Genomic DNA, 14,040 nt, shown 5'->3' with positions numbered 1-14,040 from the left:
GTAGCTGTGCTCAGATATATGGAATTCAGCCAGCAGTTGTCCCCAAATGCTTCAAAATACCCTCACATTGGTACAAAATTGTACCTATGCAAAGTTATCAGGAATTAAATCTTTGTAGCTCATAAACAGGAAAAGTTTCTTCTGAACAACTTCATTTTTGTCAGGTTATTTAAATTCAGCTGAAGGATGGGGCCATACATCACACAGCAATAGGTTACCCAGAAATTACCTGCCTTTTAACAAAAAGACATTTTTGATTGTTTGTATGTTACTTTTGATGCCCAGACACTTAAATCTGCCTGACTCAATGCTCTTCCAAAGACAACTTGCATGTTTTTGTTAAACACATATTTTAAGTGATAATAAATTAAAGTTATTCCCAAAAGTTCTGCTACATTCCATTCCTTATTAAAAGCTCACAAATGTAACTTCCCAAAAACATTGCATATATGAGGTACATTATTTAGTTTCAGAGTATGTTTATATTACCTTTCTAGCTCATAATTTGATTTTTTCAGCAGCTTTTCTCAAATTGATGTGACCTTACAGTGTACACAGTAAAAATGATCTAATTTAAAAAGTTCTAAGTAAGTTTCAATTGCTTTTTTTCTTCTAATCAACCAACCATTAAAATTAGAAAATTTGAGGATTTTTAAAATGTGAAGATATAAGGGTAGATTGTCATAAAGTATCTGGACATTGATATCAATCCCTCCTATCGCCACCCCCCAAGAATGGAGCTTGTCCATAACTTTTTCCTGTTATTGGTAATATCTCCTATATCGCCTAATGGATAATATTTCATTTGGATAATTATCCTATTTAATGTATTTAGAAAAAGTTTTGGTCATAACTCTAAGATTTTCAAAACAAATGTTTAGACCATCCCATCTTTATTCCATAGATGGACAAGATATTCAGAAAAGTCCATACTTATTTTGCAAGATTTTTTTCACTTGTTCTCCTCTTTCACAGCATCTTGTTAAGAAATAACAGTTATTTGAGGGCTTTGAGTTCCACACTTAAATTATCCAGACCACAGGGAGAGGACGGTTGGGAATTTTTTTAGTTACAATTATACCCTTATAAACTGATTTGCAGCATTGATATTCCTTCTTAGCAGTTATCAACTTGACCTCTAATGAACAGAACAGATTTATGCGAAACTCATTTAGGAGTCAGGTTATGACTTTGGTGATTCACACTGGCTGATAATTAACAGCACGTACTGAACAATTCATGAGAGCTCTGAAAATTGAACTTCTGCACTGTAAACTGGAGGGTACTACAGGGACAAGGGGGTTTGGGTTGGATTTGCTGTTTGCTGGTCACAGGAATAACAGGAGAGAGCTGTGATCAGTCAGGCTGTACCTTGAGTTTTCCTCATACATATCATTATTCTTGTATGTCAGCACATAGAAACACAAGAGCGCAAATGGAAGCAAGCACAGCTTATTACAGATTTATGGACTGTTTTCCCTAATTCTCCACATCAGACTTGGCCACCTACCCACCACATCCCCTAGATGTCACCCAGGATCTTATTTTTTCATTGCCTACAAACATCCCTTGACACAAGGGAGCTTTTGCTCACCTTTCTGAATAGAAACTTGCTAAGAAAAATGTAACAAGATACAACAAGCAAAAGGCTTCTGGTTGGATGCTGTTCCCCATGCTAACAACACATGACCTTTTTGCAAAAGGCCTTCAGTGACTGCTTCTTTCCAACAGCAATGTTTTACTGTGTTTCAATATTTGAACTGGAATAAAAGTTGTCCTTATGCTGAGGATAAAGTGAAAATTGGGACTTTTGTGTTTCAGTTCAGTGTTTGCCTCAGTTTCCCCAAATGTCCCTCAGGTTTCTGCACTGTCCAAGACCTTTCACTCAGCTCAGGTTTCAGGTTTCTCCTTCAGGGGAGCTCTCCTTGCTCCTCGGGCTGAAGTTTCTACTTTTATCTGCAATTTGAAATTGAAATTTCACAAGGGTGACCCCAAACCTGCTCAAACCCTGAACACTCCAGCTGGACACTCCCAACTGAGTAGAGCCCAGGATTTTCACCAGAGGCTTTGATTTTTCTCTACTGCATCCTTTCCTCAATTCTGCAAGTAAAAATAAATACCTCTACTTTTAGCAATGCAAATACAGAGTTGGTGGGGCATCCCACGTGGCAGCAGCGAGCAGATTACAAGACAGGCTGAAGGGGAAAATTTCAGTTTCCCTGAAAATTGATCAGCTGAGCACTAAAAATTGTACAAGCATTTCCTCTTCCAGCACTCTGTGCTGCTGCTTAGTCTTGTAAAAATTAAAAATTGGTTTTATTCATGTGAACAATCTTATTGATGCCTAACATACGAAAAGCATGATTGATTTTTTCCTAGGCAACATTAGAACTAATGCTAATTCACTCCTGCAACATTATTCCAGTTCTTATTATAGGAAAAGTACATTAAATAGCTCTTTATATCAACACAAACAGCAGAAGAAAATTTTCAGAGTTTCGTCCAAACCGCACAGTAAAGTTATATTTGATCATCTTGCAGCACTTTTTCTTCAGAAGAAAATAGCAAGATAGGCACACAAAAAAAGTGTGCACCATATCAATAAAGAGATTATTCCAAGTACTAATCGGGGGGAAGAAAGAGAGTCCGTTGGCATGAATTAGATAAACCTGTCTTTGAACAGCTTCAGTTGTTTTCACTTCAGAGTGAGACAAAGGAAAGACATTAAAGATTACTGACAACCTGTGTATTTGTCCTCCTTTTGTCTACTTCAAACACAGACTGACTCCTGTATTTATGTTTTCCTGAGTCAAGCTACAGATCTAATGAGCTGCTCTATTTTTATTTTCTTTTGGTGAGAACATTCTTTGAACAGCTTATTTTAAAAGATAGGGGTTTTTCTTTAATTTTCATTGTTGGAAAATGTGACAATTATGCTATGTAGACAACTGCAGCTGGATTCAGAGCAAAGTTACTTTGAATATTCTTTATATCCTGAATTTCTTCCTTCATTACATACTGAAACTGCTGTGGGAAGATAACCATAGCTGGATGTAAATTCCAATTTGAAACCAAACGTAAAGCACATTTCCAAGAATGCATAATTAAGCAGCATTTGTTAGAGTCAATTTGAGCACATAAATTATTGAACACGGGTTAATTTTGGTGGGATTAAAAGCACCACCTGTTCACTTCTATAAAAAAATACCATCATTTCTGTTTCAGTGCTGTACTTGATTCCTACAGATTTGGTTCCATCCTTTCAGGTTGCAGTTGGTTGATGAATACCCTGCAGTGCTGACAGAAACAACACATGCCACAATTTTTGTGGTTCCATAACTAAACACTACAAAACAAAAGGCATTTTCCAGGTAGGGAAAACACCCTAGATCAGGGTTCTAGACTAGTGTTCCATTGGTGTAAAGGTTTAAATGCTGCAAGGCAAAGTTCAGAGCAATAGTGGGAGCTGCTGCTCAGCTACAGCTTTTGAGATGCAAGACTCGATGGTTGCTGCAGAGCAGCCACTTATTGAAGCCTTTCACTGCAGTTCTCCTTTCTGCTCCTCTCACTGGCTGACACACTCCAGCCCACTGTGGAAAATGCTCCTTTCACCTTCTCATGTAGAGTTGTTCCCAAACAACAAGCTTAAAAATGGGTTTACAACTGTGAAGTTTAAAGAGGGGCTCGATAGACTGCAGTGAGCCACAAGCAATTGCTGTAAATGTTTCAATGCAAATCTCTTCCCACTAAATCTTTCAGCTTTGATGGGAGGATGAACCCTTGACTTGCTCAGCATCTGAGGAGGAGGCAGGAAAATTCAGGGCTTTGGGGGAAACCAAGGAGATTACAAGTCAACTAAAAATCCATGTGGATCCACAGGACAGGACCCTGTGGTACTTGAACCCCATTGATATTTTTATGCAGAGATTCACAACTATACCTTAAAAAGAGACCTGCCACACTCCACTGTAGTGTTTTTATCTTTAGTTAGTGCAGAGTGTCTGTCCTCCACAGTCCTGCGTGCCTGAAAGAGGCCACCACATCAAGGCACAGGGTTAAAAGTTTATAAGGTAACAGCTGTTGAAATATGCAGTTCAAGGAACATATTCATTAGATGCAGCTTGGAAAAAAAGGAAAAAATACACCGGTGGAAGAATTTATCCACTAAGTTCTGCTTTTAAAAAAAGTATTCTAGGGACACTGTCAGTTCTTGGAACAAGATAAAGTGAGTTGTAGACACTACAGAAGCGTTACTGTTAGCAGCATCAGATGTTCAAAGGAGAGATACATTTAAAGCCTTTCAGTGTAGGGGGCACTGTGGGAATTCTGTAGAAGCAGGATCAGAGACACCCTCTCTCATCTTCCAGCTGTCAAACTCAAACCCCCAAGTGTTCAATTTCATCAGTAGATATGTTGAAAAAGGAACCCATGAAAACAAGCTCAGTGCAATAAAAGCAAGGCTGCAATACACAAACACAGTGACAAGGCAGCAACAAGATTAAAATGTTGCTCAGAAAAGGAAAAGGGCAATTTCCAATCCCCAGCAGAATTGAGAGAGTGCACCAGAGACCATGCACATGTAGGAACTCTCAGAGTGGCTGCCAAGGCACCCCATTTCTATCCTACTTCTCTTTTTTACTCCATCTTTACACCAGAGTTTAATTCTACATCTTCAGTGCTGAACTGGCAGAGGAGTGCAAGGACAGTAAAAGTTTCATTAAGTATGCCAAGAGAAGTAGCAGGGACAAAAATCCAATGAGAGCTGAATTTCGAATAAAAATTAGTAACATTTTTTTTCTTTGCAGGAGTTTGGGCCCTCATGCCTAAATATATTACTGCAGGTAGCTTTATTGCCATAAGCTTAAACTTATTGTTACAGCTCTGAGACCTCAGTCCAAATTCAATAAACTGATATGTAAAATACTGGCCCCTCAAATCTCAGAAGAGTTGCCAGAATTACTTAATCTATTAATAAAAACTTGCTTATTCCTTGGAATTCGCTGCAAGTGATGAACTTCTAGCAAGTCACTCAGCAGAACACAGCACAGACCTTCCTTACAATGTGAGGTAGAGACTGACACCAAGCACTAAAGCTGTGTGTGTGACTCCTGGTGATCTCATCCCGTAGCTGTTCATGCAAAAAATTGTTTTTCTCTTTCACTTCCCTCAGATCCAGACCTTTTGATTTTGGTTTGATGTGTGGATTCGAAAACATAACTGTGAAATCAACTTGGTTTCACCTGACTTAAAGTCAAAACCAGCCAGTTTTATACACTTCCTGTAATACTTAGAAGCCTGTTCAGACCAGCCAATCTTTCCTTCGTGACCCTCATGCAAATTTCCATCTTTTTTTACTGGATGGAAAACAAACTTCCATTGTGTAGAAGGCCTACACAGCCTCCAGTTACCCCAGTCCCAATTTACCTAATCAGCACTACAGCTTACAAGCTCCAGCATTTGTAAACTATTTACCACCTAGTTAAAAACAGCACAGGATGTTTGTTAGGAATATTTTCATTTCTATATGGTACCCAGAGAATATGTTAGCATTTTCCTTTTGATGTCAAGTGCTATCTAATAAAAAACTCCACACTTTTTTTTTAATTCAAGAGATTGCAAAGTAGGTGGAGAGACTGCATTTGTAGGTTTATGATTCTTATTTAAGCAGCTGCTTACATAAATCCTCAGGTATGTATGATTAATTATTTGCTTTCTAATCCCTGTTCAAAAGAATGCATCTGCTTTCATGTTTAAATCAGGTTTTAGCAGCCTTTTTTTAAGCATTTGACAAACTAAAAACACAGACACCTGTATATTCAAAAGAGTTCTTGTAATGCTATTGATGCTCATCTGTTCCTTAGTGCACCTTTGCAGAGCTGTGGTGAGCTGTCACACATGATCTGCTTGCTGTGATATTTGGAGTTCAATATATTTCCCACAATTGCATATTTTACAGAGTAGACACTAGTATTCCAAACACTTATGTAGATAATGGATACTGGGCTAAAAACATGGATATTAAAGGAAAACAATCAATGGGAATACAGCACAAGTTGAATAATTATGTTTAGTGAGTCACCTGACAAGTCAGATCACAAAAGTTACATTTGGGGTTAAAAAAACACTTTTCCAAGGCAAACTGATGTGAACAAGTCTTGAATTAGATCCTTTTCTAAAGCCTTCATGCTTAAGCTTTGAGACTGACTATAAAACCTGAATAAGTGCCCTGAGAGCCTGTTCCTTTGGAAGGATGGTTCAGTTGTCCTGAACTTGGATGAGACAAAGCTGAATCTCACCTTTTCCTGAGCAGAAAGCTTGAGCCAGAAATGAATAGTCTATTATAAATTATGGCATCACATCCCATAGAAGGTTGTTATAATCTTATTGCAAAGCTCCCATACCTTCTCTGTGATTTCTCATGGGCATCTGCTCACAGCACTGACTCCTTCTTCACAGCACAGCCAACAAACTCCAACTGTCCCCTCACCAGCTAAGCCACTCTTTTATAGCACTTATCCTTATTGGACACAGCTGTGGCTTATTAAGGGCAGGCCTGTTCCTAATCTTTGGTGATTGGCACAGCTGAAACTCTTCAGGGTGAGATTGCCTTCTGCACTATCTTTATTTTCTTACATTCTGTCCCCCCACAGAAGGCAGGAGGGGTGCTGAGATGCAGCTCCCCATGGCAGAGCAGCACCTTTACCAGCCTCTTTTCAGGTGACATTTACCATGCTATTTCCTCCACTCAAATTCATTCTGGATGTTGATATGAATATTTCAATCAATCACAGAAATGTGAAAAAGAAATTGAAAAGGACTTAGAAACACTGTCCAACATCTCCTGTAGCAGGGCAGAATCAACTGTATCAAAACTGAAACGCTCTTTCATAAACATTCCTAATATGGATATTTCCTAACTCCTCCCCAACTTGGGGCCTTTCCCATTGGATTTGGGTCATGTCATTTCCTTTGGTTCTTAATTACTCCACATTTTATTGTGCTTCATTATCTGAAATAAATGTAATCCTTGTCAAAGCATTCAGTCTATTCATGGCACATGTAATACAAAGGCTTGTTACATCAAGCTCCCTGCCAGCAATAACTCAACTATTTTCCATTCAATTACAGAACACACTGATTTTCCTGCTGAGTCACCTCAAATTCAATTTCTCATTGAGAATTCAACTAAATTACTTGCCCATGAATTAACAATGCTGAATGCTAATACAGACATTGAATTATATTACATTTCAGTGACTAGAAGATGTAATTGCAGCTGGCAACGTCTACTTCATTTTTTTTTCCCTTCTTTTCCAGTTTTGACTTAGTGATGCTGTCTTTTAAACTCAACACTCAGTGGCAAAAACACTCCATAACCATTTTTTAGGATTTGGAATGCATCCCATCAGATCACACAAACAATATTTCTGTTTTATCTACTGATTATTGCTCAGACATGTTTTTGGGGGTGGGCTGGTGGGCTATTGGCAGAACTGTGTTAATGTTCCTGGGTTTGCTCACTAAAACCTGATAGCCTGAACCAAATTTCAGTGTGAAACATTCCTTGGCCATCAGTCACCTGCTAGAGAAGTAAAGTAAGCAAATGGATGAAATCCATGTAAGACAGGCATAATTATCTTTCTTTTTCCTGAAAGAATAAACATGTTATCTATCACAGCCTTTTTCATTAATCTCAAGCGCTTCAACTCAAGTAATAAAAATCTTAATCTAGACAAAATTAAAAATCCAATCCAAATTATAGAGTAACTCCCAAGTCCCACCTAGCTAATCACCTACAATCCCAGACAGTCTTAATAACTAACCAAACCTGATTATCTATGAAAATTAAGGTGTAACTCCTTAGAACAGTATTTCTGGCACATGGAAGTAACACCAAATTATCTGCTACAGGATTTGGAATATATTCACATCAGGAAATTTTAAATCAGCAAGATGTTTAGATTTGGAGTTTGAGCTTGGTTTTAACTAGTAAAAAATAAAGCTAGTTCTGTGTTTACTTCTTCAGCAAGATAAACCAAAGACTTTCTAAATGGATAAATATTTCTGAATAGTTGAACTTAGGAGCTTTTCTTCCCAGGAAACCAGAAGAACAGGTGTGGAGATGTTCTGCTGTGATCCAGTGAGATGGGTGAGGAATTAAGGCTATGGAGCACAGTTGAGAAAACCTGGTGGAGATTTCTTTTTTCCCTTTTTTTCCTTTTTTTTTCCTCTTTTACACTAAAGTCACTGCTATACAATGAGGATTACTTCAGTAATAGCAGAAAAACACACAGATATTGACAGCTTAAATAATAATGAAAAATATACTGACATTGAGAGCTTAAAGCTTATTCATCCATTAGTATCTGCAGCAATGATGTCAAATTCAGGTGCAAACAACCTCACATAAGGACTTTGCACTTAGTTTGAAAATTCCAGCAAAATACTTTGCTACAGCATTTGCTGTGTCACCAAAATTCAAACATTTTTGCAGAGTAGCTGAGTTCCAAGCAGAACAAACCCTACCTGGCTTCCTGGCAGTCAGCCCAGTAACACAGCTCTGTGCAACTGCCTAGGAACTGTGGGCTCTGGAGTATTGGCAAAGAATTTAATGGTTTAGTTGTCCCAAAAATCAAACAAAATCTCATTACTGAAATCCAAGACAGATATATAGTACACATGTTTAGATGAAGTGAATTATTCTAACACAAATTTTCCAGAGTAATTACTGAGTAGTTACATTCACACACACAGTTCCCCCTCTCTAATTGCATTTCCTTGTATATAATATATGCACTTGTAAATAGCAGAAAAAACTTGCCCCAATTTACTGGCGCCATTCTTCCATATAGATTAAAAATGCAGATTAATACTGAAAGAAAGCTAGAAACGTTAAAAATAGTATGTATTTTTTTTGGATTCAGAATTATATTGATATTCAGCCTCTAAATAAGTTAGTGCCTGGAATGCCTTATCTGTTTTCTTCTTAAACTCTTATGCTACTATAAATGGCTAAAACCCTATTTTTAATGACAATTAAAAATAGCAATAGATATCAAGAGATGTTACTGCTGACTGTGATACTTCTTTTTTCTGTATATTTTCTGACTTTCTTTTCCTCATGGTCTGTTTTTACTTTATACTAATGGATAATTTGGTAATCCAACAGGAAATTTTTATCTATTTTTATTGGGTTTTAATTTTTAATGGGGGGGGATCTGTAATTTTAATAGTTTAAGTACAGTCTGCATTCCTTGCTCTGGTTACATCAGCTTTGCTTTTACCTTCCAGTGTGGGTAAGCCATTGAAACAATTCTACAAATGAAGTTAAATTAGGGTTGAAAGCTGAGTTACAGGAAGAGACTCCAGGAGCCACTCAAGCTACATTATAAACTGAACCCTTTAAGGGACTGCTGTTAATTCCAGAAACCAACCTGAGCACTGAACTGCCAACCAACCATCCCTGCTCCTACCCTGCTGTAAATGTTCCTGGAGATCTCCAGAAAACAGATAAAATAACGAACAAATACACAAGCAAAATTCTCCTGTCCAAGCCTGAATGAAACCTATCAGAACGTCACCTCAAATCACTCCAGTGAAAGTAACTTTCCTTCAAGGTGTGTGTTCTTGTGCTCTTTTTGTACTGGAGCATCACAGGGCTGCGAATTATTACAAATGCCGGCACTTGGGGACTGGCTGGGCTTGTGGGAATGATGCACTCCTCTAGATGATTACCAACCATTCATCTGGCTAATGTGAGGCCAAATCTGGCCTGACTGCCTGGCTCAGGGGAATATAATTAACTCTGCAGTCAGGTTGCATTTGCCAAGTAGGATGAGCCCCGGGTGGGGAAGGCACAGGAGCAAGAGCTGATGCTGCCACCCAGAGCACAAAATTGGACTCGCCACAAAGCCAGGACCGGCTTTTTTCACATCAAAACTGCACAGACATCAAGCACCCCTTTATGGCAATCAAAAAAACCCCCCCATAAATAATTCTGTATTTTTTTAAATTTCACTACATCTTTGACCAGTTAGTAAACAACTCCTTACATTCTTACATCTTACTCCTCACTCCTTACATCAAAACACCCACACCACTAAAGGGTGACCTTAGGAAAGCATGTTTGAAAACAGCTAAGTACATTTAAGTGTTATTGATTGCACAAGTAATAGCGCCAAAAGTGATTACACAGTGTGGTACTTACAAAAATAATTACACTTCAGAAAATCAAAATTAATTTGTACACTTCTGCTACACTTTTGAAGTTGTTGACATTTCATTGTAGTGCTCCTAATGAACTGAAAATTATTAATAATTGTTTCTACTTCAGTGTGACAAATGTCATTTAGGTTAGGATGTGAATTTGTCAGTACCTCATCAGATCACTAAGTTGACTTTTGGCTCATGTTAATTTGAAAGGAGGGTTATTTGTATTTATCAGATGCAAGTCTACACAAGCCAACCATATTATCACTATGTTTGCTGGTTCCTAACTGTGAAATATTTTATGTGGTGTAGTCCTCTGTTCTTAGAAATCACTCTAAAGGTGTAAAAACAATGGAAAATTAAGTTCTCTGGACAAAACATTAAAAGTTTTCTTCTTCAAAACACTTCACAAGAAAAATGATATAAACTAAAGCTGTGAAATTAGCGTAACCCCAGGGCCACTGTCTGAAGTACCATTTCCTTTTTATTCCTCTACCAAACAAATTTAGTTTTATTTTAACATAGAGCAAACTACATTGTTCACTCATGGAAAATTATCAAATTAATAGCAAAATCTGTGTAAAGCAAAAGTCAAATTGTATTGTGCCTCAGTGCTTGTCTCATAGAGCACATCACTACTATAAAGCTATATAATAAGCCCAAATAAAGTAATTCAGCTTCCAAAATACTTTCAATAAAAACGCTGAGGGCTTTTCAAGCACTTGCAAAGTATGAAATAAGTAAAATTCACACATGCAATATCTTGATACCCTTGCTGTTCCAATTTTAGAGTCAGGTGAAGTGACAAGCAGATGATTTGTCTGGGCAATTACAGCAAACCAATAACAAACCTGCAAACAGAGTTTTGGAAGACCTGTCTCCAGGCTGCTCAGGGAGTTCTCATCTACTGCCCTCAATTTTGACAGGAGTCTTTGCCTCAGGACACCCTATCAAGATTCAAGTTACTTTCCAATAGCTGATCTAAAAGTGCATAGACTGAAACATCTAGGTTTTGACAATTTTAAAGAAAGAAAAGCCATGAGAAGAACACAGAAACCTCATTTTTCACAAAACTCTTCACATTTTTTGCCATTACTGTTAATCCATGGATGGAAAAAAATTGGGGAGTTTCTATCCAAAGAATTGTTCTATCCAATACAATTGTTCTAAGTGCTGTGTGAGCAGTACTTTCAGTCATATAAAACAACTACGTTAGGCTAAGACCACTGGTGGTTTCACAAGTAAGAACAACTATCCAGAACTGGGTTTGTAAAACCCAAGCCTCATGCAACAGTGGCTGCATTAATATCTGAGAAACGTTATCACTTATCCAGATCTTATTTCACTGTGTCTGCTTGATGATAAATCCTGGTTTTAGAGGCCACACAGAATTCAGGAGGCTGCAGTTTGTGCTGTGCTTGGGAAATGGGTGCTCCTGCTTTTCCACAAATCCAAGGGGAACACTGGCAGGTTTGAAAGAACAGCTTGCATAAACCCACCCATTCAGTAACTCTATCTTTGTTTACAGAACCCCAAGAAAACAAACCCAAAGAAAGCAACAGCACATGTGTTTCTACTAGATCAGGGTGGATTTTCATTCCTTTGTTAACACTGAAGGCACATGGTAAACAAAACACACTTTAATCTGATTTCTGTTGTACTTTGCAATTAGAGACCAAAGGAAGGGCTATTTAAGGAACATGCTTTGTCAGAAATACAAGAGGAAATCCAACACAGCAACAAAAGCAGTTGAAGTGGTCGAACAAGAGTAGCAAATAAAGCAGCCAAACAGTCTGGCACAGGCAGAGACACCTTTTGATTATAACCATGCCCCACTCCTCACCCACAGTGATAACAAGGTGTTTCACTTGCAGGAGATAAGCACAAACCTCCCCAAATAAAACACTCACCTCAGTTCTACCTTTATATTCTCATCAGCAATTTTCCACTTTTTTTCCAACCAAAATGTTAAACAGAAAATTTAAATTGAATAGAAAGCTATGTCTTTATTTTCATCTTGTGCTTTCCTCCTTTATTCCATTCACCTCTAAATCCCTGGTTTATCCCTGTTCAGCTTTATCAGACTCATGATATTTAGATTCGTGATGTTTATTTCTCCTACAGTCCCAGTTCTCAGGCTCTTAAGATTATTTGAGAATCCCAACTTCAATTTAAAAATCCTTATATTGCTAGCTCTCAGGTTCTGGAGGACTGTATGAAAGTATAACTCAAGTGTACTCTAAAAGCTCTATATAAAAGGCAAAGAAAAGTGTAATTCTGAACAAAACAGAAAAACAGAGACTATGTTTTTAATGTATTTTCACAATTGCTTCTTGGTGATTTTTTTTTAAATGCTAGGATTTAAAATAGGATTTATGAAGGAATTATGGGTAGGTGCCATATTCTGGTCACAAACAGATATTACATAAAAACTTCACAAACCTGGTGTGGTGCATAACAGCCCACACATTCCCAAGGAGCACTGTCAGAATAGCAAAGGCTCAATATTAAATGGCCAGGAAAATCACTTCCTTGCACCACTTTTTCCATAACAGTGATGTATAAAGGGTGACAAACTAGAGCAGGTTTTGCCCTAGTGACATGATGCACTTGCTGACACTCTGGCCTGAAGAATGGGGACATGTCCAATAACCCCAAGTGCAAAATAAGTGTTATCATTATAACATAAGAGTTCAATTACCATTACATTGCAAGAACTCCATATTGCTAGAGTTTCATACCTCCTCGATGTTTCTTGTAGGCAGCTCCTCCAGGCACTAACTTTTCCTTGTCCTCACAGCAGCCAAATAACTCCAGTTTCCACTAATCCACTCTTTTATAGCACGCTTCTTATTGGCTACACCTGTGGCCCGTTAACATCAGGCCTGCTCCTAATCTTGCATAATTAACCCAGCTGCAACTCCTTAAGGGGTACAATTACTTTCTATAGTACCTTTATTTACTTATATTCTCTCCCCCTACAAATGAGAATTTAAGAGCTTTGTGATCTTATTGCAAAGCTCCCATACCTTCTCAGTGATGCCTCATGGGCAGCTCCTTGCAGCACTGGCTCCTTCTTCTTCACAGCACAGCCAACAAACTCCAACTCCCTTCTCAAGCAGCTCATCTGCCACCTGGCAGTGCCATTCCCTACATTGTGCCCCACCAACACCACCCTTGGGTGGAGGGATGGAATATAAGAGAATAATGCAGAAGGCGATCTCAGCCCTGAGGAGCTGCAGCTGTACCAATCACCAAAGATTAGGAACAGGCCTGCCCTTAATGGGCTGCAGCTGTGTCCAATTAAGGGTGAGGGCTATAAAAGAGAGGGTTAGCTGGCTGAGGAAGCAGTTGGAGTTTGTTGCTGTGCTGTGAAGAAGATGGGGTCAGTGCTGCAAGGAGCTGCCTATGAGCGCTGAGAAGGTATGGGAGCTTTGTTATAAGATGATAACATCTTTGGCTTCTCATTTTGTACTTGGGGTTGTTGGACATGCCCTCGTTCCTTAGGGTAGCAAACATCCCACAGGAAAGGATGTTCTGGGTTATTCTGACATGTGGATCCTTGTTGGATTTTGCTGCTAAAGGAGCTGAGGTGTAAGGGTTGCTGCTCCTGTCTATGGTTATGTTCAAAAGAGATGCAAACCCTGTTTATTCTGCTGACTGTAGAACAGGAGTGAAAATAAACCTAAGAGAACTGGGCTGTGTGAGGAATCTGAAAGGTTAAAAACTGTGTGTTTTATGAACTTGAAAGGCCTGATAAGTAAGAGGGATGGGGGAGGGGGGGAAAATCTCAGTTTCTGCAAAGGGGAGCCAGGTAGGCAGGTGCTGTGT

General features: G+C 38.5%; 1 long non-coding RNA gene across 1 annotated transcript in view; it reads right to left on the bottom strand.

Moving 5' to 3' along the window:
• LOC132078690 (uncharacterized) overlaps positions 1–13,007 on the bottom strand; it is a 74,750-nt gene extending 61,743 nt beyond the window's left edge. The window contains exon 1 of the long non-coding RNA XR_009419291.1: positions 12,951–13,007. This is a non-coding gene — a long non-coding RNA (uncharacterized LOC132078690). The remainder of the gene's footprint in view (positions 1–12,950) is intronic.
• Between the last annotated feature and the right edge of the window lie 1,033 nt (positions 13,008–14,040).

This window comes from Ammospiza nelsoni, chromosome 12, assembly GCF_027579445.1.
Source record: "Ammospiza nelsoni isolate bAmmNel1 chromosome 12, bAmmNel1.pri, whole genome shotgun sequence".
NCBI lineage: Eukaryota > Metazoa > Chordata > Aves > Passeriformes > Passerellidae > Ammospiza > Ammospiza nelsoni.
The sequence above is the reverse complement of the archived record's forward strand: the minus strand, read 5'-3'. Positions and strand labels throughout refer to the sequence as shown.